The following is a 27,939-nucleotide window of genomic DNA, read 5'->3' as shown; positions in this document are numbered from 1 at the left end:
AGAACAAGTGAGTGAAAGTGTGTGCAGAGAGTCTCAGAGCTGTACTGCTGAGTTCAAAGGGGTTTCAGGTTGTTTTTGCACTAACTGTGGCACTTCCGGAAACACACCGCAGTACCAGGTGGGGGGGGCGGGGAGAGAGGGGGATGTGGTGTAACGGCCAGAGCTGCCGACCTTCGAGCTGGGAAATGTAGGCTCAGGGTCCTGTGATTCTTGGCAAATCACTCAGTCTCCCCATCCACAAAGACGAATGTCCTAAACACATCTCTGCTGAAGCCAGTGGTTTATCAGTGAAGCTGGGGTGTGTCCTCATCACTACCCTGTTAAAGAACAAAAAACCGTGCAAAGCTCTGTTGACAACGATGCTTGTACCATACTCACTCTTCAGGCAGATGTAAAGTCTGCTGTCGAGGATAGATGCTCCACTGTGGCCTTGTGAATCGGCTCAGATGAGGGTCCATTCACTTTGATAGAACTAGATTCTGTCCCCATGGAAGACATGGCTTTCTGAGTGGTGTTGAGAGTGGTGATCGATGAAACCTACAGCTTTGTCATCTGTCCTTGGTACCTCGCGTGGGAGTCATTTTCAGTAGCCAACTTTCTTCCAGGTCTCTGCTCTGCTGTCGGTGCTGTTCCTCCTCCTTCCTCGGAGCCGCTCTCGGGTCTCGGTTCAAGCGGAAAAAATGACAAAGAAAGGACCTGAGGAATGAGGGGCAGGAAACCAGAACAAGTGAGTGGGAGCAGAGACTCTCAGAGCTGTAGGGAGGGGAGTCAAAAGCAGAGGTGACCAGGCCGAGCCTGAGCTGATTCAAGGCCGACCCTGAGCTGGGGCTGATCCTGGAAAGGCCAAGAGCTCAATTCAGTCTCTATTTGCTCCAATGTTTGTTAAAGAGCAGGTTGGGATACTTGGAAGGAATTTAATTTTGTATTCACAGTTTTACGAATTTGTTTGAAAGGGGGGGGGGGGGAAATACTGATATTACAAATGTTTGTTTTTTATTGGCTTTGAGATAATAAAACTGGGCATTCTGGTTGAAGCACTGGCCAGGTGACAATCCTGTACACAATATTGCATACAGTAATTTACTCGGGATTATGAAAATGGTCCCACTGTAGTTCGTTTACTGTGATACATTAACCCCAAACCTGTAAACAAAGGAGGCTCTATTTCACTGATTAGGTCACCTCATGAGAGCAACCTCTCTATTCAGTTGGCAGCCGGGCCAAGGCGGCCTTTGCTAAGATAGCGCCCTAGACGAGGGCGGAGGAAAATAATGGCGCTCTTGCTGATGGTAGTGAATTAATTGAGGCAGCTGGGTGTCCGTTTGTGTTCTCTGGACAGTATATGTTAGAGCAGGGAGTGGCCCCGAACACAAACATCCCTGCACCTCCCCCATTTCACCTAAATCACTGATAGCTTGCCTGCCTCATGCAGTTGATAGTTTTGTGGATGTGTGTCAGCAGGGGTCAGAGGATGAAGGCGGGGCAAAGAAGGGGGCTAACAGGGTATTAAAAACATCACCTGTGATATGATAGTAAAGGAATAAAACCACTTTAAATCTGCAAATCAGACAGAAACGATCAGGCAGTGACAAGGGCAAGGATGGAGCACAATGAGAAGGTGCTGTAGTTGGTAGAGCTGGCCTTCAGCAACTGGAGCACCAATATTCTGATGGGGCAAAGACACAGATTATGGACGGAATGCAGAGTAAATCAAACATTTACCCCAGTCAAGAGATCTGAATAAAATCCATTGCTCTTTTGCTCCCCTGCCACCCCAGTTTAAGCTCATCCGTATGCAAATCAGTCTTGACCTTGCTCCTCATGGGAATAGTCCAGCCCGAACTGCCAAGCCAGGCCCTCCCTGGACTGGAAACAAGCATCCCGGGATTGTTTTCAGAGTGTTACTCTTCATCAGCCAGGCTAGCTTGAATCCAGTGGTACGGGCTGGACTGTTCCCATGAGGAACAGGGTCAAGACTGATTTGCAAATGTCTGGGTCAAAACAGGGGTGGCATGACGAGCAAAAGAACAATGGATTTAACCCAGATCTCTTGACTGTGGGTGAATGTTTGATTTGCTCTGCATTCCATCCATGACCTGTGTGTCTTTTGCTTTCTCAATGTTTGATTTGCTCTGCATTCCAACCATGACCTGTGTGTCTTTTGCTTTCTCACCCTAAGTGCACCAGGTATACTGAGACGTGGGTCCCGGGCTCACTTTGCCACTGGATTCAAGCTAGCCTGGCTGATGAGGGGTGATGCTCACGTTTGAAAATATTAGTGCCCTGTACAACCTATCAAAACGTTCTCTTGAATCATAAATGTGATCTAAAACAAGCCTCTGAAAAAATGCTGTGCACTTGCAGGGGCAAACATTGATCGCTGAGTCACTGGCAGCCTCTAGCCTGTTGTATATATTATGCTCTCTCCTACAGCATCCCCCAATAACAATTCTATTAGAACGTTATTATTAGCTGAGTATTATCCCCAGTGTTGCTTCTTGGCTGTAATTATGCGGCCACTCGCTTATAGGTGAACAATAAGCGATTGAAAGCAGCTGTAAATTCATTGGATATCACATTAGGGCTTGCTGTGTATGAGACCATGGCAAGCCCAAGTTTGTGCGAAATATCTGGACCATATGCGGAACCATCAGATGTCTGTCATCCTGTGTAGGAGCTGTTTCAAAGAGCTTAGTCATTTATGTACTATGACTGAGGCCAGTGCAGTGCTGCCCAAACTGAAACAGACTGCTTTGGAATAGTTTGGTAAATTATGTTCAAGAATTTTTTTATTTTAGACCCAACTGCTGTATGTAGCTTATTAGACCTATTTTAAACTCGGTGTTAAACCTATATACATATTCTGAAGGGTGGAAAGGAAGATAATTTTTATTGGCACATTTATTATGGTCAAATTTGCAAGGGCATTTTTATTCTCAAACACATGAAATCCACAACTTGAGACTGCCCTTGAAGTTTGCAGATTACAATTTATTTCCTGTATAGTTTTTTCATTTAGCAGGTGTGAAAGGGGGAGAGCCAGGACTCTGATAACAAACCTGCATCATAGGTAAATGTGTCACAATATTAGTGGGAACGTTTAAAGGCTGAAAACGAGAACTTATATGTACATCCCCTTCAACTGTAAAAATTATTCTTAGTTGAGCTTATCCACACTACTTGGTGCCTAGTTATCAGCTTTTATTGCCTCTCAAGATTTTTTTTTTGTGGTAGTTTTATATAGCACGAACCTGACACAAAGATATCAGAGCGCTTTACATGAGCACCAGTTGTGTCACAAACAGGCACATTAATTTTGTTAGGCACTGGAAGATTAAGTGATTTGCCCAGTATCGCAGAATGTTGAGCATCCCTCCCGAGACTCGAACCCGGTTTCCCCAACTTCGAGGACGTTCACTCTAGCCCCTCTGGTAACTAGAACCACTGGCAAGATTAACAATAATGTACCACTTTGCAGACAGGCTAATTCCATTTGTTAACAGTATTTATTCACAGTAACATTCTCAATCAATACATGCATTAATTATTTCATTATTACATCAAGATTAAAAGGTTATGGAGACTCCAAAGGCACGTGCACATCTATTTAAATGCACATAGAATATCCTCAGTATTCATGTCATTTGTTTCTAATGTGGACGTTAAATAATGAACTTGGAAGTCTCATTTAGAATTTGGTGGGCAGGGTACTCTGCCACCAATGTCTGCCCAACTAACGATCTGTTCACTCTATTTAAAATCCGGGGACCATCATGATTTCATTGTTGGTCTTCATTTGGGAAACAATCAATCCAATAGGATTTGTAGAGCACTGTATCCAGGTGTTGAGGGGGTATGCTGCTGGGATGAGTTAATTAAAAAGCCAAGTCTTTAGGACCTTCTTAATTTCCTGCAGTATGGAGGTGGAGGAGGCGCCCATTCCAGGACTTGGATGACAGGTGTGAGAATGCGTAGCCACCGCTTGCTTCTGTGTATGCAGGGAGTGTGAGCCAAAAAGAGTGAATAGAAACGAAGTATGGGGTAGGTTGGTGGAGGTTCACCCTATGGTTGAGGTAGGATAGGCCCTTGTTATGAAGGGCTTTGTAGGCGTGGCTGAGCAGTTTGAATTGGAACTGTTTGCTGATGGGGAGCCAGTGTATGGTTTTGAGGTGGGAGAGATGTGGGTCTGCCTAATGAGATTGAGGATGCGCCCGGCTGCTGCTTTTGTATGATCTGGAGTCTGTTTAGTAGTTGAGAGGTGATTCCCACGTATAGGGAAATGCCACAGTCCAGGCAGCTGGTGAGGAGGGCTTGGGTGACGGTGCATCTGATTTTGAAGGGGAGCCATTTGAAGATTTTCTTAGGCAAGCGCAGGGTGAGAATGCAAGAGGATGAGTGTATCTGCTTCTTTGTCGAGAGCTTGCTGTTCAGTATTATTCTGGGGTTTCTAGCATGCTCTGTGGGTGTGGGTGCGAGCCAAGCTCCGTTGGCCACCAGAAGTCATCCCACACGGAGTTGCTGCTCCCGAAGATGAGTATTTCTATTTTGTCTGTGTTGAGTTTGAGGTTTCTACTGTGCATCCAGCCTGCAACATTGGCCATGCACCTGTAGGAGGTTATGTTCATCACGTGGGATCTGACCAGGGTGTTCAGGGGTGCCATGTAAGTGTTGAAAAGGATTGGACGTAGAGAGGAACATTGTGGAATTCCAAAGATTGTTTCAGGTCCCGAGGTGAAAGGTGGGATGCGGACGATTTATATTAGTCTAGAGAGCAATGAAGAGACCCATTAGAGGTCTTTCCCTTGGATTCCCAGTTCGTGGAGGCTGAGCAGGAGGGTGTAGTGGGACACAGTGTTTAAAGCTGCGGAGAGATCGAGGAGGATAAGGGGGGTGGTCTCTCCCCTGTCTAGGAGGGTCCTGATGTCATCTGTGGTTTCAATCAGTCTGAGAATTGCGGGAATCGAGATTGGAAGAGGTCTAGAAGGTTGTTCTTCTCCAGATAAGAGGCGAATTGGAGGTTTATTGCTTTCTTTGGCGTTGGGATCTGCGGTGGGTTTTTTGAGGAGCCGTTTGAATTCTGCATGTTTCCATCCTTCAGAGAAGATGCAAATGCGATGGAAGCGTATATGATTGCGGTTAGCAACTTCCTGATGGTGCTTTGTTCTAGGTTGAACATGTGGTGGGGGCAAGCATCTTCGCGTTAGCCTGAGTGGATGGAGCCCATGATGGCAGCAGTTGTATCCACAGATAGAGGTTCTCACGCATTCAGTGATCTTTCCTGGGGTCGGGTTACTGAAAAGCCTATTGAGTTTGGTTATCAGCGTTTGGAGGTTGAAGTTCTCATAGATGCTTGTGATTTTGGTGTTGAAGAAGTTGGCGAGGGTGTTGCAGAGCTCCTGCAAAGGGGCGAATGTGTTCTCTGTGGCTGTGCGGTTGGCGAACTCCTAGATGATGCAGAATAGTTCCTTGCTGTGGTTTGAGCTCTCGTCCAGGCGAAGGACCTGGGTGTTTGTTTTGGTGGCTTTGAACTGGTGGTGGTAACTGATGAGGGATAGTTTGAAGTTGTCACGGTCCGTCTTTGTTTTTGCTGGTGTGACTAATCCTTTCAAGTCACTTACAGGAGCGTTTGGGATTTAAGCTCTTGTGCGAACCACCTGTGGTGTTTGGAGGATCTGTTGTAGTTGGAGTGCTTGAGGGGGGCAACTTGGTTAGTGCACGTGTTGATCCGTGCACCGAAGTTTCCGACTGCCACCTTGAGGTTGGTGGTGGCATATGGGGGCTAGAATTGAGCATGAGGGAGTTGGTCCAGAGGACTTCTGTTACTTTGCTCCATTTCTTGTTGATCGTGTTAGGGGGCAGCTGGTGTGCAGGGTGTGGTTGTGGTTTGCAATTGTCCAATGGAGTAGTCTTACCAGGTGATTTTGGTGGAGTAGCCATATTTGATTCTGTTGCTGGCTATGAATATGGTTTAGAAAGTGTGTCCAGTGATGTGTGTGGGATCCGTGACTAGTATGGAGGATCTCCATGCTCTCAAGTACATTGGCTGTGTTGGTGTCCTTGGTGTCTTCCAGGTGGAAGTTGGGGGCACAGAGGAAGAGGACATTTTTAAAGTTGAAGGCTAGTGAGGTGATAAAGCCGGCGATAGTGTTGCAGAAGGCAGGGCGTGGTCCAGGTGGTCTGTAGGCAAGAGTGTCTCTGGTTATTGTTTTGCAGTTAGTATTGATGTGGAAATTGAGGTGTTACCATGCTGGGGATAGGAATGTCTGTGGTAGCTGTGCAGTTGAGGGATTCATTGTGGATGATGGCTATTCCACCACCTTGTTTATTGGTACAGTCCAGTGAATTATCTTGTATCAGTATGGTGTGGCGATGCCGATGTCAGGTGCTGATGCCGGCTTAAGCCATGTCTCAGTGAGGATGATGATGTCAGGTGTGAGGGAGGTGATGGTGTCCCAGATCTCACTGATGTGCTTGTGGAGTGATCAGGTGTTGATTAGCAGGCTTTGAAGTTGAACTGTAGCAGTAGTGAGAGGTGGAATTTCCGGAGCTGAGGGTTATGTGCTGCAGTGGAATGTTCAATTCCGGTCGGGGAAAGGTCCTGACTTTGCTCGCTGGGAGGCAAGGTTGTAGTTGTTGCGTTGTCCGGGGTTGAGGATGAGAAGTCTGAGAGCAAACAATTTGCCTGTGTTAAAACTGTTTTTACCTGCTTGTTGCACTCTCCCCAGGGCGCTCCCCCTCCTTCAAATTCAATCGTAATCACCCCGCGCAGCCGACGTGAATGCTGCCGCAGGTAAAACCTTATTCTTGCCGCCATCAGCCGATAACGAGGCCACGCCCACTAACCTGAGGCCACACCACATTAGAATATATAAGTCGCGCTAATTCTTAGTTCACATTTCAGTCTACTAGACAGCTCCTGAGCGGAAGCCGGGAGGACCGCATAGTCGTTTTTTAACAATTTGCCTGTGTTAAAACTGTTTTTACCTGCTTGTTGCACTCTCCCCAGGGTACTCCCCCTCCTTCAAATTCGATCGTAATCACCCCGCGCAGCCGATGTGAACGCTGCCGCGGGTAAACCCTTATTCTTGCCGCCATCAGCCGATAACGAGCCACGCCCACTAACCTGAGGCCACGCCCACCCCTCCGCCCCTTAAGGATATGCCTCAGTTGGACGCGCAGCGGACGCGCGCTGCGGGCGCCAAAGGTAAACCCGTCTGCGCCAGCTCGGGCCCAGGGCCCAGTCCCCCTGCTCCTCTCATCTCGTCAGCCATCAGCTACTCTTCAAGCACTCTCCGGAAACTCGCTATGAGTACCCATGACCCCTGTCTCCACTCAATCTCTCCTGATGAACAGTACAACAAATGTAACCATTGCTCATATAGACTCACCCCCCACTCACCTCTTAAAGTTACGACAATCAAAATGGCTCTGCTCAACTGCAGATCCCTCCCCAAGCACAGCAACGAGTTAAACGATCTAATATTGTACAATGACTTAGATGTGCTGTTCCTCACAGAAACATGGATCAACTCATCCTCCGACCCAGACATAGTTCAAGCCCTTCCTCCGGGCTACACAATTAAACATCTAGATAGACCCCAAGGATCAGGAGGCGGCATTGCACTCATCATCAAAGCCCATCTTACCTGCCAACTTAAGGACAGCCCAATCCTCAACTGCGAAAACTCTCACTTCTTCCTACATCTCTCCCTGGAGAAAACGCTGTCGGGGCTGTTAATTTACTGACCCCGGGCCCACTCGGACAGTTCCCTAACTCCCTGGTGGAGACTGCCACTTCCCTAGCCTGTCTATCCTCCAACTTTACGGTACTAGGAGACCTTAACATCCACTTCGATGACCCAGGGAACAAAATAGCTGGTGACATTAAAGAAGACCTAGCAGCACTCAGCCTCTCCTTGAAAAATTCTCAGCCCACCCATAATAAGGGCCATCTCCTGGACCCTATTTTTTCGAACATCCCGGAACTCACCTCATCCTTGCCCCTACCCATCCCCTGGACTGATCACCATCTTATCCTCCTCAAACTTCCAATCTTCACCGAAATCACCCACAATCTTCTCCCCCAAGCTCCCTCTCACCGTGGCACAACCTAGACACGGACGCCTGGTCTAGCCTGCTGATAGCCTCCACCCCCACCCTGAACCCGGACCCCTCGCTAGCAGACACTCAAATCCGAGATTGGATAGAATCATCCTTGGACGCGGTTCTCCCCGTCAAGTACCTCCCCAGTAAGAGGGTATCTTTTAAGTCCCCCTGGTTCACCCCAGAATTGCGGGAACTACGGAAAAAATGTAAAAGACTCGAACGCCTCTGGAGGAAAGATTGGACTCCTAACAGCAAAGAAACCTATAAATCGTCCATGAAGCAATATAAAACCCTCATCAAAAATACGCAAGCCACCTACTACGAAGGGAAAATCCTAGCTGCCTCCAACTCCTCTAAGGATACCTACCGCATAGTAAAATCTCTCATGTAAGTTCCCGAACCGCAGCCGGCCGCTGATCCCACCGGCGCCAGATGTACCCAACTCGCGGAGTATTTCTCATCTAAAATCCTCAAGATCATTATGACCTTTCCCAAACCCCACCCCCCTACCGACCCGCCAGCAGGTCCTATCGATCAAGACGCCCCCGCCCTGAAGGCCTTCCTCCCCATCTCCATCGAGAGGTTGGCGACAACTCTCAACCTTGTGAAGAGTGGCTCCCCGGACGACCCAGCTCCAATGAGCAAACTGAAACTAGTAGCCCCCACAATATCCCCTCTTCTCACCAGGCTGATAAATGCCTCCCTTTCCAGCGGGACAGTCCCCGTCAACTGGAAAAGTGCAACAGTATGGGCACTTATCACAAAACCCAACCTAGACCCCCTGAACCCCTCAAACTTCAGACCCATCTCCCTCCTCCCAGGCATCAGCAAAGTGGCAGAAAGAATTGTAAATGAACAGCTCTCTACTTTTCTAGAGACAAACAACCTCCTTCGCCACTCCCAGACAGGGTTCAGACCAGGACAGGGACTGACACCGCCCTCCTGGCCGTAACAGAGGAGACAAGGTCCATCTTGGACGCTGGGGGATCAGTGGCAGTGATCCTCCTGGACCTGAGCGCTGCCTTCAACACGGTGGACCACACCATCCTCCTCCACCGTCTCCAAAAAATCGGCATCACTGGGACTGCCCTGGCCTGGCTACAATCATTCTTGGAACACAGGACCTTGCAAGTAGCAGACAACTATGGTCGCTCCAAAGCTTTCCCCCTGAACTGTGGGGTTCCCCAGGGATCCTCCCTGAGCCCCACCCTTTTTACTGTTTACAAGGCCCCTTTAGACAACATCGCCTCACCATTCGGCATAAAGGTGGTCATGTACGCCAACGACACACAACTAGTCGTCTCCATCAACCAGGCTGACCAATCCATGGAGAACCTAGTCTCATGCCTGCATAAAATATCCAAATAGATGGGCGACTCCAGACTCAAACTTAACGGAGAGAAATCCGAAATCATGCTCCTAAGCGACCCAAACAAACTCCCTAAAACCCTCGCCTGGCCATCCAGCATGGGCACCCCTCCCACACCTAAACAAGAAATCAGGAGCCTGGGCTTTTGGCTCGACCAGGACCTTAACTTCAGAGCCCAAGCAAGAAAGACAGCCGGCACCTGCTTTGGGCTCATGCGAGCAGCTTGGAAGATCCTCCCTCTCATCCCCCCTCCCCCCCCCCCCCCCCCCCCCCGTCTAGGAAAATTTTGATCCAGGGCCTCATCATAGCGAGACTGGACTACGGAAACGCCTTGTACCTGGGCGCGCCAGTAGCTGTTATAAAAAAACTTCAGCACTCCCAAAATGCGGCAGCAAGACTACTAACGGGGACGAACCCAAGGTGCTCAGCTAAACCCTCCCTCAAGCCACTTTATTGGCTTCCCATCCAGGAGCGCATCGCCTTCAAAGCCCTGTGTATCTTCCACAAAATCTTACAAGGCAAAGGCCCACCCATATTAAGACCTCTCATTAAGCCCCACAAATCCATCAGACAGCTCAGGTCGGACTCACTATTTCTGGCCATCGTCCCCAGAATAAGAAGAGCTCGCACGGGCGGTCGCCACTTTTCTTACAACGCTCCTAAGCTCTGGAATAGCCTCCCCATCAGCATCCGCAAAGAAAATAATCTGCTTACATTCCGCAGACTACTGAAAACCTGGCTGTTCCCTCAATAATCCCTCCACAGGAGCACTATTAGACTGTCACTTTAGCGCTGGGACGCCTGAGGGTAGCTACCCGCTCTATAAATCCGCTATCAAATCAAATCAAAGTTAAAGGGGAAAACAAGCCTGAAAAGTAAGAGTTAAGGAGAGGTAAAGGTGAGCGTGAAAGTAAGCAAAGTTAGAGGGAAAAACTAGCATGAAAAGTAAAATGGAGTTGAATGGAGGACTTCAGGCGTAGCGAGCAACCAGGGGAGTCATATCCTGAGGACCTGCTCAATGGAGTCGTGCTGGGGCCTCCATTAAGTAGGTGAACCGGTCAGGGCGCTGGGTGGAGTCTATCGAGTTGTAGCCTAAACTCCTCTCATAGCACCTAATTTAATTACATACAACAACAGCACAAACAGAAGAGCAAAAACACAGTTTTCAGTGGATAGAAGTTAATCATGCACAGAACGTGGTCCAGGTACCAGTTAGATATAAATGCTACTTAACTGTTAGCTCTGTGCATCATACTCCTTTAACTTGATTTAGATGCGAGGATTCTGGTGATATGATAAACCAGAAGACATTTCATTAAAAAAATGGATCATGCAGAACTGGTAGCAGTTCTTTGTTGGTCTAAGTGTCAAAATATCCAAAGAATTTAACTTTCATGCAAATGTTTCTGCCTTGGTTTTGACTATAAGCTGTGGCACATAATATTAAACTAACTTAAGTTATAATAGGTGCATTTGCTACCTGTTGCCTACTTTATTTTCCATTCTGATTAAAAAGACAAAAGTTATTTTAAGGAATACATTTCCTTTTAGTATGGAGCTGTGTTAAGCTTCAGATGCTGTTCCCTCACTAGACACTTTGATTTGGAAGTTCCAGGGTAGGGGTGACCAGCTCCAGTAGCTATCTTATTTCTGCACTCCAGTAAAGTGCAAGAAAGTTGGTGGTAGTGGAGACCGCCATGAACTTGAGGCAGAAAAGCAGAGGCTCTAAAATTTCCCTGATTAAATAAAGCTGAAGATCATTGGCTCAAGAACCGGCTTTGCAGTCAAGACACAACTGATTACCACAAGATTAGAACTAGCACGATCGGCGATCTCCAACTGCATTGCAGAGCCAGGATCTGCATCATGGGCTATTCTTTAATCCCCTTCCTATTGAACGAGGCACATGGCCGGGATATCACTTCTCTGCACTCCTCTTCACCCTCGCCTTTGAACTCATGGCAGAGTGGTTAGACGTGGTACACAGTTAATAGTTAATCTGTATGTATTGTATTCAAGGCCCTCCACGGACTTGGCCCAGTACCACTTCAGAACATGTTTCACTGGTACACTCCGCCGAGATCCCTTCGCTCGGCTTCCGCTCATCTTGCTGTGGTGCCTAAAGTCTTGAGAGCTCGGTTGGGCGGACGATCTTTCAGCTTTACGGCAGCCAGACTATGGAATACTCTTCCGTTAGGATTGAGAAGTACGCAAGACTTTTTCTCTTTCAAGAAACTCCTAAAAACCCATCTGTTTCCTAGGACCGCATCTTCTTAATCCCAAATTCCAGTAGGATGTATGGCAGGATTTTCATCAGTCAAAGCGCCAGGATACCCGTGGGGTGACAGATACGCGCTATAAAAGATTATAAATACATACATACATACATACAAATAGGGTAATGCTTGCCTGAATTGTCAGAAGATACAACATTCCTCTATGCGGACATCGTACCGTTCCTACAACAACCAGAGGGCTCGCAATCGAGACTGTGACAGATGTTGCAGGTGTATACAGATGCCTCTAGACTGATGGTTAACTGGCAAAAATCCAGCTTTAGACAGGTGCCGGGTGCCAATGCACAGAACCCTCTCAGTGCTACTCGCAGATAGCGGAAGATCAGTTTAAATACATGAGTACAGCAGTCACCCTGGACCAGCGAAGGCCTGGGACCTTAATAATAGTGCTGTGGTAATATGGACATATGGTCCTCCTTATCCATCTCTATGGTGGGACGGATGGCTTTATACTCCTTTTCAGTCCATCCTGCAGAATTGTCCCTACATCTTATAGATGGTCTTTTTGTCCTTCTTGCAGGCCATAGTCACCAGGTAAATTTGGGGCAGTAAATGACCAAGGGTCTCATACAAGTACACTGTGACTTATTCGAAGTGCTCGGATGTTCATGACTTAAACCTTTACTACTGGGCAGTGCTGATGATGGCAATAGAAGACTCGTTGTTCAGGGATGGCAAAGATCTGGCATTGCAACTTGAACTCAACACCTCAGAACAGCATGGAACGAGCTGCGGCCCATGCATGTAAGGGTGGTGGGGCCAGATTGGGGGAGGGGGGATTTGACAGATGGCCATGAGCGAAAATTAAATAATGAAATACACCCCACCCACCGCTCTTCCCTGCACGGGCTGCATGGAACTTTACACTTATAGAGCTGCTCTTACCATTCTCACCCTCAAATAGCTCATTTTCATTTGCTGTGCTAGCGTGAGAAGCGCTGAAGTACAATAAATGGCTGGGCAAAGCACAAATTTGACTTTTCTGTGGTATGGACTCAGTTTTGTCAGGTCACAAGACTGGTAAGCTTTAAATCCTGGGATCTCATTTGGATATCTTGCTAGTGACATGATAAAATGACCATATAAAATATGTTGAGCAACTCACACGGACGTACAACCTTCACTGATTCCAGTTTTTCGGATTCCTACAGCTCCGCCACGCACACAATGAGGCTCTGAAGAATGTCCCAGAATTTCCATCTGAAGGTCAAATTAGGGCTAAAACAACTGGGACGCAAGGACATTTCTGTACTGTATAGGTCCTCAGTCCTTAACTTCACTAATGGGCAAGATGAGGGCAGTTTAGGAGCAAAACCTAGATGAGCTGGATGACAAGGATTGTCAGGAGACAAAGATAGCAGCACGGCTCCAGGCCATCCCCTCAAATAGCAGAGCAATACAGTGCATTTACCTGCACAGGATGTCCTAACCCCCTCCCCATTCCCCCCCCCCCACCCATTGGGTGTGAAGGAAGGGCAGCAGCAATAGCCCAGTTTGTACATAATACAAGACCCGCGCTACATTTTACCATGTGATCTGAGACTGTCCATTTATAACTTGGCCAGAATCATATGCAAGCCAAGTAACCTTTAACCTAAAGTTGCCGTTCTGGGCATAAGGGAGGTTAGTCCTTTTCCATTGTGCAAATATTGCATGCGGGGCTGGGATTCTTGATAGCCAAGCATGATATTGCGCGCCACTGATCATAGGCAGAAGCTCCCTCCGCGTGTAAATGGCAGAGGGACATGAACTATTGTGCGCCCACAGATCAGGCAGGTTATAGTACAACTCTGCAAAAAGAAATATAAGAAAGGTCAGGGGTGCATGGACTGCTCGTCATCGTTTGACGTAATTATACGTGAAGCCCTGTGATTGCCCCTTTGCCTTAGTTTCAGTTGACTTACATTTTTGCAATGTATTGCTATAAAACGAATAAAAAGTGATATAAAAACTTTAAACAAGAGTTTCGCTGTAGGTAATAAAACATCGGATAGACACGTCTAGCCACAGGTTCTTTACCTTTGAACTTCCAGGCGTCCGGCTGGATCTGGAAGATTTTTGATAGCAGTACCCCTGTGCCCTGATAGGTGGCGTCGGTCGACTCCGCGTGACGCCGTAGGTGTCGGGTATGGCGTGACGTCCACATCATCGATATAGGTGCCACCCCGGTGCGCTGACATCAGTTCTTTTCTCTAAGCGCCAGCCAGTGCAGATCCATCGAAGAGAGCTACCCGAGTCACTTTTTGACAAACTTCTTAGACTTTTTGTCAACTCTTTTGGTTGTGCTACGTATGTCGAGTAAGAAAGCCTCAGGATTTAAGCCGTGTGGTGCCTGTCACGGTGCCATGTCAGTCACGGACTCCCATTTAGTGTGTCTCTGGTGCCTGGAGCTCGACCATGACACAATCGTGCTCCAATTGCTGGGCCATGGCGCCGAAGGCTTTCAGGGAGCGGTGCCTAAAGCTGATTGCAGCTCGGCGTTGGCGCTACGGAGGTGACCTCCTTGATCTCGCTCCCAGTTTTGGTTGAGGAGATGGTCCGAGCACCGCACCAGGGGTTCAAAGTCTTGCTCAAAGTCCTCGCAATCAGGTAAGAAGCATCACAGACTTCACCCCGTCCATCACAGGAGACTGAAGAGCCTCAACATTTGCAGCTCCTCTCCGCGTTTCCCTCCATTTCCAGTGCCAGGAGCTACCCCTGCCCATCTAAAGGAATTTTATGATGCCATGTGCGCCATATTTGGATGGCCTGATCCTGCTGGTGCGCCTTCGGGCCCGCAGGTTCAGCTGAAGGAGGCCCCATAGGTTCTGTGCCTTTAGCTCCAGCCATGGGCCATCTTAGATCTCCCCAATCATCATTTTGACGACACGCCATTCAACCTGCCCTATTCTGAAGGGTTAGGCATGGAGGATGAAGATTGGGAAGGCAGCAGGGTCCCTAAGAAATCCTGCAACCCAATTATGACCTAGACTGGTATGAGGACCTGGGTCATGCCAGCGGCCTGGACACCTCTCCAAATTCTAGCATGCTGTTTCCCTCTAACCTGGCTTCGGATGAGGGAGGTTCATTTGCAATGATGGTGCAGCCGCCTATGGTGGTAGTCAAGCCTAATATCCTGACGGAGGTCCTGCAGCCTGGTGTCTCTTCCTCTGGACCCTTGCTGCCTATCACCTAGGCCTTAACAGATGTTCTACTGGGCACCTGGCCCAAGCCCAGCACAGGAGCTCCTGTGAAAAGAACCATTCCCCACCGCCCTGCACTGGCCAACCCAGCTTTCCTTTCAACCCACCGCACCTCACAGAGCTTGGTGGTCCAAGCCTCCCCCTCCCAGGGCGCATTCCCTTCCTCACCCCCGGACAGGGAATCCAAAAGGCTGGAAAGTATGGGTAAGAAAATCTTTTCTTCCAACAGTCTAGAATTGCCTCTTGGGTTGTCACTCCCATTCTCTATGGGATACATACGGTTGTGCAAGTGCTTCCCAGAGTCTCTGAGGAGGACCGAGCTCTCCTCTCCCTAGCAATTACAGACGGGGGAGATGCGGCTAAGTTTGCCATACGATGTGGCTTAGATACATCAATCTTGCTAGGCAAAGCAATTTCCTCGTTGGTGGCCGCGAGGCATCACGCCTGGCTGAGGACGCCTGGCTTTTCAGGGGATGTCCAAGCTAACCTTATGGACATGCCCGTTGATGGCTCCCGTATCTTTGGAGACAAGGCGGACGCATCACTTGGGCATTTTAAGAAATCGTGGGCTACGACCAAGTCCTTAAGTCTCTCCACATCATCCCGGCCTTTGTCTGCTTTTTGCCCCTTTTGTGGCTATGGGAGGGGCTTCAACCGCGCCAACTCTATTTCAGCCAGAGGACCCCTTAAGTCCAGCAACCGCTGTGGGTCCGCGGACGCAGTTCGCCCAACCCAGTGGAATGGGTAGCCAGATGTCAGGTCAAGCAACAACCCCCTCCTCCACTGCAAACCCTACTTGTGCGATCCTCTGGATCATGGATGTCCAGTTGCTGGCAGGATATGCCCTCACCTCCACCACTGGGGAGATATCACCTCAGAAGGGTGGGTGCAGCAAATAGTCCAAAGGGGCTACTCCCTCCCCTTCGAGACTACTCCTTCCTCCATGCCTTCAACTTACGATCAGTTGTCGGAGGATCACCTTGCTTTACTCTGCAACGATTTCAAGACTTTCTTGGCCAAGGGAGCTATAGAGAGGGTCCCCGGACCAGAGATAGGCTGTGGTTGCTATTCCCTCTATTTTCTGGTTCCGAAGAAGCACCGAGGCCTTTGTCCTATCCTAGACCTCAGAGCCCTCCAATACTTCCTCAAAAAAGAACTCTCAGTTTGGCGTGCTCCCCTTCAGCGTCACCGATGCCCCTCGGGTGTTCACCAAGGTGATGACAGTGGTCGCAGCTCATCTGCTGACATCAGGAGTTCCAGTCTTTCCCTATTTCGATGACTGATTTTTGAAGGCGGGCTCGTCCAAACAGCGCTCTTCCATCTCCAGATTATGGCGAACCTCCTGCTCACTATCAATGTGCCGAAGTCACACCTGAGCTCCCTTTCATTTTAGCGGTTCTGCACACAGTGCAGATATGGGCGTGTCCTCCCGAATGGCAAATGCGGGCTATGATACTGAAGTTTCAGCCTCTAACCTGGATTTCGGTGAGACTGACTGAGGCTGTTGAGCCACATGGCTTCCTGGATCCTGCTAGTGGACCATGCCAGATGGCACATGCAGGATCTGCAGTGGGACTTGAAGTTCCAAGGGGTGCAGCATCGAGGAACTCTCACCGACCTAGTTCAGATATTGGAGGGCACAGGCAAACCCCAATTGGGTCACAGGCAAACCCCTCTCCCATCCCCACCCAGATCTCATGGTAGGCACATATGAGTTCCTCCTGGGTTGGGGCGGCCATCTGGGAGAGGTGGAGATCAGAGGATTCTGGTCTACGACAGAAGCCAAGCTCCATATCAATATGTTTGAGCTTGGTGTGATCCAGTTGGTACTGAAAGCCTTTTTTCCATCCCACAAAGGAAGGCTAGTTCAAGTGTTCACAGACAACACTACCGCCATTTGGTACTGCAACAAATAGGGCGGAGTGGGGTCGTGGACCCTTTGTCAGATGGCCCTGCGTCTCTGGACTTGGCTGGAGCAACAGGGCATTTACCTGGTGGTTCAACATTTGGCAGGTTTTCTGAACGCCAGAGAAGATGAACTAAGCTGCCTATGCCTTGTGGCTCACGAGTGGTGTCTCCATCCGGAGGTGGTGCACGTTCTCTTTCTACAGTGGGGACAGCCTTGGTTAGATCAGTTTTCCTCTGAAGAGAGCGTGCAATGTCCGCAGTTTTCACGTTGAAGTTTCAAAGGCGACGCTCGCTCTGTGACGCTTTTTTTTTGCAAGTGGAGCACATGCCTCCTATACGCCTTTCCGCCCATACCACTCTTACCCAAAGTGCTCAAGAAGATTATGAGCAACCGGCCCCAAGTCATCCTTATGGCTCCGGACTGGGCACGGAGAGTCTGGCATCCCAAACTTCTACAGATGAGCATCGATCTTTTGGTCAGGCTCCTTCTTAAGGAGGATCTTCTGTCGCAGTAGCAATGAAGGGTCCTCCACCGGAACTGGTACACTCCACCTCCTTGCGTGGAGATTGAGCAGCGGCATTTGACAGCTTTTGACCTTCCTGCCGAAGTCTATGAGGTTATTCTGGCAGCCAGGCGTCCCTCCACAAAGTTGTTTACACCTACTGATGGCAAAGGTTTTGTAACTACTGTACAGAATGGTCTAGTGACCCTTTCCTTTGTCTGCTTTCCTGTCAGATGTTAATGTTAATGTTAAGATGCATTTATAAAGCGCACTGACGTCCTTCTGTTTATTGCCTCATTGGTACAGCAGGTACTGAAAGCCTTTTTATCATCCCGCAAAGGAAGGCTAGTTCAAGTGTTCACAGACAACACTACCGCCATTTGGTACTGCAACAAACAGGGCGGAGTGGGGTCGTGGACCCTTTGTCAGATGGCCCGGCGACTCTGGACTTGGCTGGAACAACAGGGCATTTACCTGGTGGTTCAACATCTGGCAGGTTTTCTAAACGCCAGAGAAGATGAACTAAGCTGCCTATGCCTTGTGGCTCACGAGTGGTGTCTCCATCCGGAGGTGGTGCACGTTCTCTTTCTACAGTGGGGACATCCTTGGTTAGATCTGTTTTCCTCTGAAGAGAGCGTGTAATGTCCGCAGTTTTCACGTTGAAGTTTTCAAGGCAACGCTCGCTCTGCGACGCTTTTTTTTGCAAGTGGAGCACAGGCCTCCTATACGCCTTTCCGCCCATACCACTCTAACCCAGCGTGCTCAAGAAGATTATGAGCAACCGGCCCCAAGTCATCCTTATGGCTCCGGACTGGGCACGGAGAGTCTGGTATCCCAAGCTTCTACAGATGAGCATCAATCTTTTGGTCAGGCTCCTTCTTCAGGAGGATCTTCTGTCTCAGCAGCAATGAAGGGTCCTCCACCGGAACTGGTACACTCCACCTCCTTGCGTGGAGATTGAGCAGCGGCATTTGACAGATTTTGACCTTCCTGCCGAAGTCTTTGAGGTTATTCTGGCAGCCAGGCGTCCCTCCACGAAGTTGGTTTACACCTACTGATAGCAAAGGTTTTGTAACTACTGTACAGAACGGTCTATTGACCCTTTCCTTTGCTTTTCTGTTAGATGTCCTTCTGTTTATTGTCTCATTGGCCCAGCGGGGCTCTGCTCTGGGCACTCTGAAGGGCTACCTTTCGGCAGTGCCTGCTTTTCTTTGGCTGCCTGATCAGCCATCTATTTTCAGATCGTCTCTTGCTCAGAGATTTTTGAAGGGGCTAACCCATATGTTCACCCCTTCGCCTTTTATTATGCCCTTATTATGACCTTAATTTGGTCCTTAATTTTTTGAAGTGTGCACCATTTGAAAATCTGCTCAATTGTGCGCTTATGCTGCTCAGTATAAAAACAGCCTTTTTAGTGGCAATTACTTCTGCCAGGAGGGTGAGTTAACTACAAGCACTGTCATCTCAGCCTCCTTACCTGACCGTGTTTCCAGACAAAGTAGTGTTCAGCACTAGGGCATCTTTTCTGCCTAAGGTGGTAACACCTTTCCATATGGCCCAATCTGTTTCTCTGCCCACATTCTATGCGCCTCCGCATACTTCCAAGGAAGTAGAGTGTCTCCATTGTCTGGACTCAAAAAGAGCGTTCTTGTTCTACCTTGATTGTACAAAAGAGTTCTGGGTGAACAACCAACTATTCATAGGGTACGTGAGGGTAAAGAAGGGGCGAGCAGTTCAGAAGACGACTATTTCATGCTGGGTCATCTTTTGCATAAAAATGTTACGCCTTGGGGAAGAGACAGCCTCCTGAAGGCCTTGGAGCCCATTGTTCCTGGGCAAAAGAGCCACCACGGCTCTCCAGTGTAGTGTTCCAGTTTCTGGTGATGACAGAATCCTCGCACTCGTGATTTTTGAAATAAAGTTTGTAAATCTTTCGTTGGATGTATGTAGGTGCTAGACGAGATCTCCCTTCTGGGTCATGGGAGTATGATAAACAACTGATAGTAGCGTTGCTCCAGCAGGGAGCAACGTCCTCATCAAGCACTCAAGAAAAATATTCCTTAGAACTGTGTTAGTGTCTCTTCAATAAAGTTTTATTCAAATGATTTGTGTCAAGGTTAAATCATATTTTCATTCATTAATGTTATCCTTTTTATAAATCAAAGTAAAATGCCCAATGCATTTCGGGCTTTTAGCCCTTCTTCAGGGGCATGGTATTCTGTTGAGGAAAAACAACACACTTGTAATGTAGTCATGTAAACACAATAAAAATAATTACATTGTTTTCATCAGGGTCTCTTTCATGAAAAGTTCCTTATATCCCTTCAGAACGTGATGTTTAAGATTGACAGTCTCTGTAAACCTCACACTTAAACAAAACATTGGAGCTGGTATAACATCAAACATGTGGGTTGCGTGACTTTATCATGCTACATGCATTGTGGTACAGTGATTTTATCCCAGATATGTAAAATTCGGTTACCTTCGTCGTCACATGAAAATATCAAAATGTCGATGGGTTGGGTGCCCAGAAAATGTAAGAAACCTGTGATACACACAAAAGTGCGTTTTAGCCACGTTGTTCAAAACGAAAAGGGTGTTGGAAGGTTGAATTAAATGGATTTACATACCGGCGTCGGTATCCGGCGTTCTACGCTTTGCGGGATGCTTTTGTAAAAAAGCCTTAAGTATTCATGCGAGACTTTTTCTAAAACGAAAGGCGTGCAGATGATTACAGATCGGCAAAGCGTAACGGTATTAGCATGAGGCCAAATTGTATTTCGCACTTAGCGGGGCTTACCGGCAAGGTAACGAAAGGTAGAAGTAGTCGGGTCCCGAAGCGATCCGAGTGGCGGTAGCGGTACACGGCTTTTGGGAAACAGGGTGAATTTAACCCGGAAGATCCTGTGAACAGGCCGGGCCTGGTGAGACATCGACATAAACGTAGGACTGCATTCACGAAAATGAATTCCCACAACAAATATGGCGGGGCTAAACAACGAAGCGCTGTTAAAATCACGTGTGTTCTAAAGGTTGATGGAGTGGATCGATCGGTTTCGAAGGGATATCGGAAAAAGGTGTAAATAAATGAATGAATGTGCAATTCTACTGTCCAAGAAAACAGTAAACAAAAACAACATTAGTTAGACAATTAAATGGAGTATGACTGTCCTTCAATAAGTGAAGATGGAGTTATCACAAATGTTTAACATCTTACTTTACCAAACATCATCATTATTAAATAAAGCATCATCATGATTAAATAAATCAGGCAGAATCATTATCACTATTAAATAAAGCAATTCAGGTCCATACGGTCATTGAGACCTTTTGGTTGACAAGTGTTCAAATAGGATATCCAGAATACTTCTCTACGTAGAAGGTGTTGTGAGTTGTCTCTGCCTGGTAGAATAGGAACAGATTCCAAAATCAAGAAACGCAGTTGGCTTGGAGTGTGATTGTTGTCATTGAAGTGGCTTGCCAAAGGCGACTTAAGATTCTTGGTTCTAATGCTGCTCTTGTGTTCAATTATTCGAGTTTTGATTTTTCTCTCAGTTTTACCAACATATGCCAAGCCGCACGGGCATTTGATAAGATAAACAACATTTTTGCTGTCGCATGTAGCGGTCACTCGTAAAGGAATGGTGGTACCTTTACTTGGGTGTTTCATCTCCTTTCCCTTAATTATAGCATTGCAATTTCCACAATTTAAGCAAGGGATGGTTCCTTTGAATGAAACTTGTGGTTCCAAACTTTTTTTGTTGAGCACTTCTTTTATGTTCCTTGATCTTTGATATGCAAACCTCGGTGGGTTTTGAAAAATGCAATTGAAATCATCCTCTGTCGATAGTAAAGGCCAATTTTTCAATATTATTCGTTTAATTCTGAAGCTTTCAGTTGAATACTTAGAAACAAAGACCATTCTATCTTTTGTAGGTGATTTTGATCTGGGTTGCAACAAAGTCTGTCGGTCGAGTTTGCTCATTTTTAGTGATGCTTGTTCAAGAATCTCTTGGGGGTAACCTCGCTCACTGAATTTCTCAATGCAGATTTTTGTATCTTTTTGTAGTGAATCCTCGGTGGAGGAAATCCTTTTTATTCGCAGTAGTTGGGAGTACGGCAAGTGTTTCTTGAGAGACGGTTGGTGGAAACTGTGAAAATGCAACAGATTGTTGCGATCTGTGGCTTTTGTGAAAACGCTGGTGTCCAATTCTTTTTCATTTTTGGTGATTAATACGTCCAGGAACGATATTTGTTCAGTTTGTATGCTGTGTGTAAATTTGATTCGGTCGTTTACATCATTTAAACCTTCAATGGCTTGTAACAACTCAATCTTTGTGCCTTTCCAGAGGATAAATATATCGTCGATATATCTCCTATACAGTAAAAGATTGTCAGTCCAGCATTTTTTGTTTAGAATATTATCCAACTCAAACCTGTACATAAACAAATTTGCGTATGACGGTGCGGCACAATTGCCCATGGATGTACCAGAACTCTGGATGAAGTATTGCTCTTGCCACGAAAAATAACTTTGGTAAAGTGTGAAATTTAGAAGTTCCATAATGAATACTTTTAGTCCTTCCTCCATTTCTGATGTCATTAGAAATGATGCGGTGGCATCCAGTCCCAAATTATGAGGAATTGATGTGTACAAAGCTTGTACATCAATGGTACATAACAGCATGTCATTGGTGAATAAAGGTTTGTGATTTTCCAGAGTTGTTAGAAAATGCGTGGTGTCTTTTATATAAGTGGTCATGGATTGGACCAATGGTTGTAAATGTTTATCGATGTAACGTCCAATGGGTTCGTGTATTGAGTTGATCGTTGAAACGATGGGCCTGCAAGGTGGGTGTGTTGGGTGTTTATGCACCTTGGGTAACATGTATATGTAGGGTATGGATGGATTGGTTTTCACAAGATATTGTTTTTCTTTCTGTCCGATAACTCCCAATTCAATAGTTTTATCAATAAGATTGACCAATATGTCCGTGAATGCTTTCGTGGGATTGTAATCCACTTTGTAGTAGGTGTTACTGTCATTAATGTGTTCATTGACTCGATCATTGTAAAATTTGGCATCCATAATCACAAGTGCTCCTCCCTTATCCGCTTGGCGGATGGTGATTTCTGGGTTGTTGGCAAGGTTTTTGAGAATGTTCCGTTCATTTTTTGATAAATTGCTCATTTTTGATTTAGGTTGTTTATAGATCTTTTCAATTTCTTTGTGAACAATTTTTTCAAAGGCATCAAGCACTTTGTGGCTTACCGGAGGAATGTATTTGCTTTTGCTCCTAAGGCCCATCAATGTATCTTTGGGTGGCTCTTCCGTAATAGGGATGATGTTCGAGAAAAAGTGTCGTAATCGTAATGTCCTCATAAATTTATATGTACTAATTTGTGTGTCTAGTAGGTTGGAATGAAAAGTGGACACAAATGATGTTCCTTTTTGTAGTACATTCATTTCCATGTTTGAGAGCTCCTTGGTTGATAGATTAATAACTCCATCTTCACTTATTGAAGGACAGTCATACTCCATTTAATTGTCTAACTAATGTTGTTTTTGTTTACTGTTTTCTTGGACAGTAGAATTGCACATTCATTCATTTATTTACACCTTTTTCCGATATCCCTTCGAAACCGATCGATCCACTCCATCAACCTTTAGAACACACGTGATTTTAACAGCGCTTCGTTGTTTAGCCCCGCCATATTTGTTGTGGGAATTCATTTTCGTGAATGCAGTCCTACGTTTATGTCGATGTCTCACCAGGCCCGGCCTGTTCACAGGATCTTCCGGGTTAAATTCACCCTGTTTCCCAAAAGCCGTGTACCGCTACCGCCACTCGGATCGCTTCGGGACCCGACTACTTCTACCTTTCGTTACCTTGCCGGTAAGCCCCGCTAAGTGCGAAATACAATTTGGCCTCATGCTAATACCGTTACGCTTTGCCGATCTGTAATCATCTGCACGCCTTTAGTTTTAGAAAAAGTCTCGCATGAATACTTAAGGCTTTTTTACAAAAGCATCCCGCAAAGCGTAGAACGCCGGATACCGACGCCGGTATGTAAATCCATTTAATTCAACCTTCCAACACCCTTTTCGTTTTGAACAACGTGGCTAAAACGCACTTTTGTGTGTATCACAGGTTTCTTACATTTTCTGGGCACCCAACCCATCGACATTTTGATATTTTCATGTGACGACGAAGGTAACCGAATTTTACATATCTGGGATAAAATCACTGTACCACAATGCATGTAGCATGATAAAGTCACGCAACCCACATGTTTGATGTTATACCAGCTCCAATGTTTTGTTTAAGTGTGAGGTTTACAGAGACTGTCAATCTTAAACATCACGTTCTGAAGGGATATAAGGAACTTTTCATGAAAGAGACCCTGATGAAAACAATGTAATTATTTTTATTGTGTTTACATGACTACATTACAAGTGTGTTGTTTTTCCTCAACAGAATACCATGCCCCTGAAGAAGGGCTAAAAGCCCGAAATGCATTGGGCATTTTACTTTGATTTATAAAAAGGATAACATTAATGAATGAAAATATGATTTAACCTTGACACAAATCATTTGAATAAAACTTTATTGAAGAGACACTAACACAGTTCTAAGGAATATTTTTCTTGAGTGCTTGATGAGGACGTTGCTCCCTGCTGGAGCAACGCTACTATCAGGTGTTCCAGTTTCTGACATTTACCAAGCGGCCACGTGGGCGTCTCTGCACACGTTTGCTAGACACTACTGCCTGGATTCTCAGTTCCGCAGGGAGGGCCTCTTTGAGCACTCTGTTTTGTAGGACTTCTTGGTCTGAAACCTTTCCGCAGTCCCTCCTCCAGGGTTGGTATTACTTGGGTATCTGTTCAAAGGTTAGAAATCTGCAGCTACATGTCTTTCAGATGGACAAGTTACTTACCTTCAGTAATGCCGTATCTGGTAGAGACATGATCTAGCCGCATATACCTTACCGACTCACCCAGTCTCTGTGCACTGCGGATTGGTTTAGTGTTAGGGCTGTTTCTCCTTCAGGGCCCTAGTTGTTTTTGGCACACCATGGTCAGTCACTTCATGGCTCTGTGCTTCTGGCATGGAAAGTCGTGAAAAGTACTGATGTCAGAGTGCCTGGGAGGCGCCTATATAGACGACGCGCACGTCGCGATGTCAACAAACCCGATGACTACAACGTCGCGTATTGTCGATCAGCGACACCTTTTGTCATACAGGGGTACTGCTATCAAACATCTTGAAGATCCAGCCTTCTACCTGGGATATTAAAGGTAAGGAATCTGCGGCTAGATCATGTCTCAACCAGATAAGGCATTGCAGAAGCCAAGTAGCTTGTCCAACAAGGGGAAGTGAATTGTAAGAGAATGTGAAGGTTAAGAATTTTGGGTAGTCTGTTTAAGCATTTTAGGAAAAGCGTATACATCAATTGCAGTCCATGTCTGACTGAAAATTACTTTCGCCAGGAGCTTTTGAAAAAGAGAGGCTCAATTTTTTCCAGTTCCCTGTAGGTTTAGTACAGGAACAGTAATTTTATTTGCGAAGGATGAAAGATCACTTCAAATGTAACTGTAAAATGATCTGACTAGGGAGCTGGAAGGCACTTTAAAATGTGCACACGGTATGCTGTACTGAAAAGGCGATCCAGAAAATGACCTTCTTAATGTGAGGGTTGTTGAGATTGAAGTTTAAGTCTGTCTATAGAGTGGAGTAGAAGATATCAGACAGACGTGATGGGTTTTCAAGCCACATATTGAAGTCCTGAAGTGCAATATTGATGTCTTTATTGATGACTAATTTACAGAGGAAGACTTGTAAATCATGGAGCTTGGAGATAGCAACGTTTAGTTGCCGGTATTGTCCATGGAGCTTGGAAATTACAATGTTTAATTGGCAAAATGGCAGACTTTGTTGCACAGAGTTATGATCCCAGTATAATGAACTTGCCAGGCCTTCCTGAAGTAGAGAGTCTGGGTATGAGGAGGGCAGTATTTGAAGGTCACAACGGTGGGTAATGGCGACCATACCTCCCATGTGATCTATTGGTTATTACAATTTTCAAGTATGTGGATAGTGTGTTGGTGTTCAATTTTGTGAAAATATGATGCTGAGCAGATGGTGGGGAAAGTAAATAGGACCCAGTCATTTGAGAATAAGAGTGAACAAACAGCGCTTGCCAATGAATGTACTTGCTCAGAGGTAAGTAAGAAAAGCCTGCTTACCGTATAGGAAAGAGGCAGCATTTCAGGTGGTGATTAGGGCATACAAGCACAGACAGGCTTGCCTATGGCACACCGGAGGCACTCCCCTGCAGCTTTTGGCCTTATATGTGTTGAGAGATTTCTGCACATTCTTAGTACATGGTTCAGCTTCCTTTAATGACGTTTCTGGGATATTAGAGGAATTGAAGGGAAGTGAGTCACTACTAGTTGTATCATGAGCAGCATTTCCTTTTTGAGTGTAAAGCGGAACACCTTCAAAAATACTACTTATATTTCACCAACACCAAGGAAGGAATACAAATATGGATCCCACAGACGGTTGCAGTATATGATAAAAGCTTCTTTAGAGGCAACGACTAAAGCTATGCTTATTTTTTAGGTCTCGCTGGAGTCAGTGCATGCGCTGGTCTGCGAGACATTAAGAAACTGGCTTTTAAAAGTGCTCCCAAAGCCTTTTCCTATACATCAGCGTGCTGTCACAAGCGCGTGAACGTGCTCAGGCCATCTGGCTTTTGTAATGGATCATTAAGCCATGCTCCTCCACCCCCTCTCTCTCAAGTTTTACATTGGAAAGAAAAATTGGTAATAAAACATTATGTGCTGTTAGCATCACTTTTATGACGCTAACCCATTGCAAAATTTTTGAAAATCTACTTCATAGAATGTTGTTTCTGCTCAGTCTAAAGAGAAGGAAATCCTCTAACAGCTATTTTCAGTGGGTTGCCTAACTTTCTGTCGCAAATACAGTAAACCGCAGTATATTTTAAACAGCTTAAATGTTGATGCTCCAAATTATATGTTTTCAAAATCATGCAATTAAACCTTCCCTTCAACTCAGCACAAGCCTAGGAGAGAAGAGCACTGCCTGATCAACACAAAGGGTTCCTTTCAGGTTACTTTAAAGAGCAATCACACAGGTGTTAACACATGCATATCGTGGTCACTTCCCAGCCCGCAGGTCAAGGACTAAACCCGAAGGCCTGCCCTGCGTGATTAAAAGGACATCTCTCCCATCCCCCAGCGCCTTGAAACTCATTCTGCTGTATTTTAATAACCTCTTTAAACTAATCCGGGAAAGTTGAGAGCTAGAGTCAGTTGACTCTTTCCAAAGGCTGTCATAACGTAGCCGTACTTTTAAACGATGAATGGGCTAACTGAAAACCTGCTTCAATAGCGCTTTTAAGGAAAATGATGCCTACACAAATTATTATTTTTTTACAAATTTCGATTTTCGTAGAAATCTATAAATCAATTTTACATATAATTTACATATGCATTGTTCATGCAAAGCTTTACGAAGTTCACAAGCACGCAAGCAAAGTTTTTCTGCAGATAGCGAGATATTTTAACCCACATACCATTGTCATTTTCAATCTATTCAAACCCAAAAAAGAAAAAATGAGCCCAACATATTTTTCTTTAACAGCAGCATAGTACATGCTGCTGGTACTGGAATCCTAAACTGAGAATTATGTTGATTATCAGAGTTTAATTTATCCAATACCAGGTGCTGCCCTAGCCTTGTTTTCTTCCCGAGGCAGTCCTGTATTTCCACTCGTAAAAGCTACACTACAAATTCGAGAATGTAAACATTAAACTAGGATTTCATATGCTACTTTTTCACAGCCCTGCATTTATACACCATACTCCTTATTTAAGAAATGTAAGAAGGAGAGGCTTGCTGTATACAACTCAGTTCCCAGAAATCATACACACAGGCCATAATGAAAAATATTTAAAGTCAAACACTTTACTGAGAAAATTCAAATCACTGAAAAAGCACAGGCACATCCAACACAGTTCAAATTGGAGACTTTTAAAAAAATGTTTTTAAAAAAAAATATTTACAGATTTGAGATGAGACTTGGTAGTTTTCTAGGGATGCACTCAATTATTCCCCCCTTCCTCCCAAAAATGACTTGCAGTCGATTTTTTAAAATTATTTTCAAGTCGCAGGTGAATGTGTTGAAATGCCGCTTCTCACAGGACGAAAATAGAAGATACTTTCTCTATTGCTGGAAAGGGGAGAACATTTCACTTGCTAAGGGAAAAGCTTCCTATGAAAAATCCTCTTTCCCCCATCTCGTTGATATGCGAGGTGTGGGCTCCTATTGTCAGGCCAGTGGCTGAGGAAGTGGTGCGAATGGGTGCTGTCCCAGGCAGCTTTGAATCACAGAGGGCCCAGACCGAAGCTGACACTCCCAACTCCCACCAGTCGCTTTCATTCCCTTGTACTAGTTAGCATCTGTAGATTGGTATGGACTTCAGTTACTTCTCAATAAACTTGAGTCACTGTGACATTAGCGCTGCACACATGCTTAAAAGC

The 27,939-nt window shown here is 46.0% G+C and overlaps 2 protein-coding genes across 2 annotated transcripts in view; both read left to right on the top strand.

The window, feature by feature from the left end:
* The first annotated feature begins 609 nt into the window (after positions 1–609).
* Positions 610–27,939, top strand: part of LOC147658877 (uncharacterized) — a 40,732-nt gene continuing 13,402 nt past the window's right edge. Inside the window, exon 1 of the mRNA XM_086952069.1 lies at positions 610–727. The gene's annotated coding sequence lies outside the window, so the exon portion shown is untranslated. The remainder of the gene's footprint in view (positions 728–27,939) is intronic.
* The window catches only part of LOC147658876 (uncharacterized), a 152,853-nt gene continuing 125,525 nt past the window's right edge, over positions 612–27,939 (top strand). The window contains exon 1 of the mRNA XM_086952067.1: positions 612–727. The gene's annotated coding sequence lies outside the window, so the exon portion shown is untranslated. The remainder of the gene's footprint in view (positions 728–27,939) is intronic.

The sequence above is a fragment of the Lissotriton vulgaris genome, unplaced genomic scaffold, assembly GCF_964263255.1.
Source record: "Lissotriton vulgaris unplaced genomic scaffold, aLisVul1.2 SCAFFOLD_520, whole genome shotgun sequence".
Classification (NCBI taxonomy): Eukaryota; Metazoa; Chordata; class Amphibia; order Caudata; family Salamandridae; genus Lissotriton; species Lissotriton vulgaris.
This window is presented reverse-complemented; position numbering and strand designations above follow the sequence as displayed.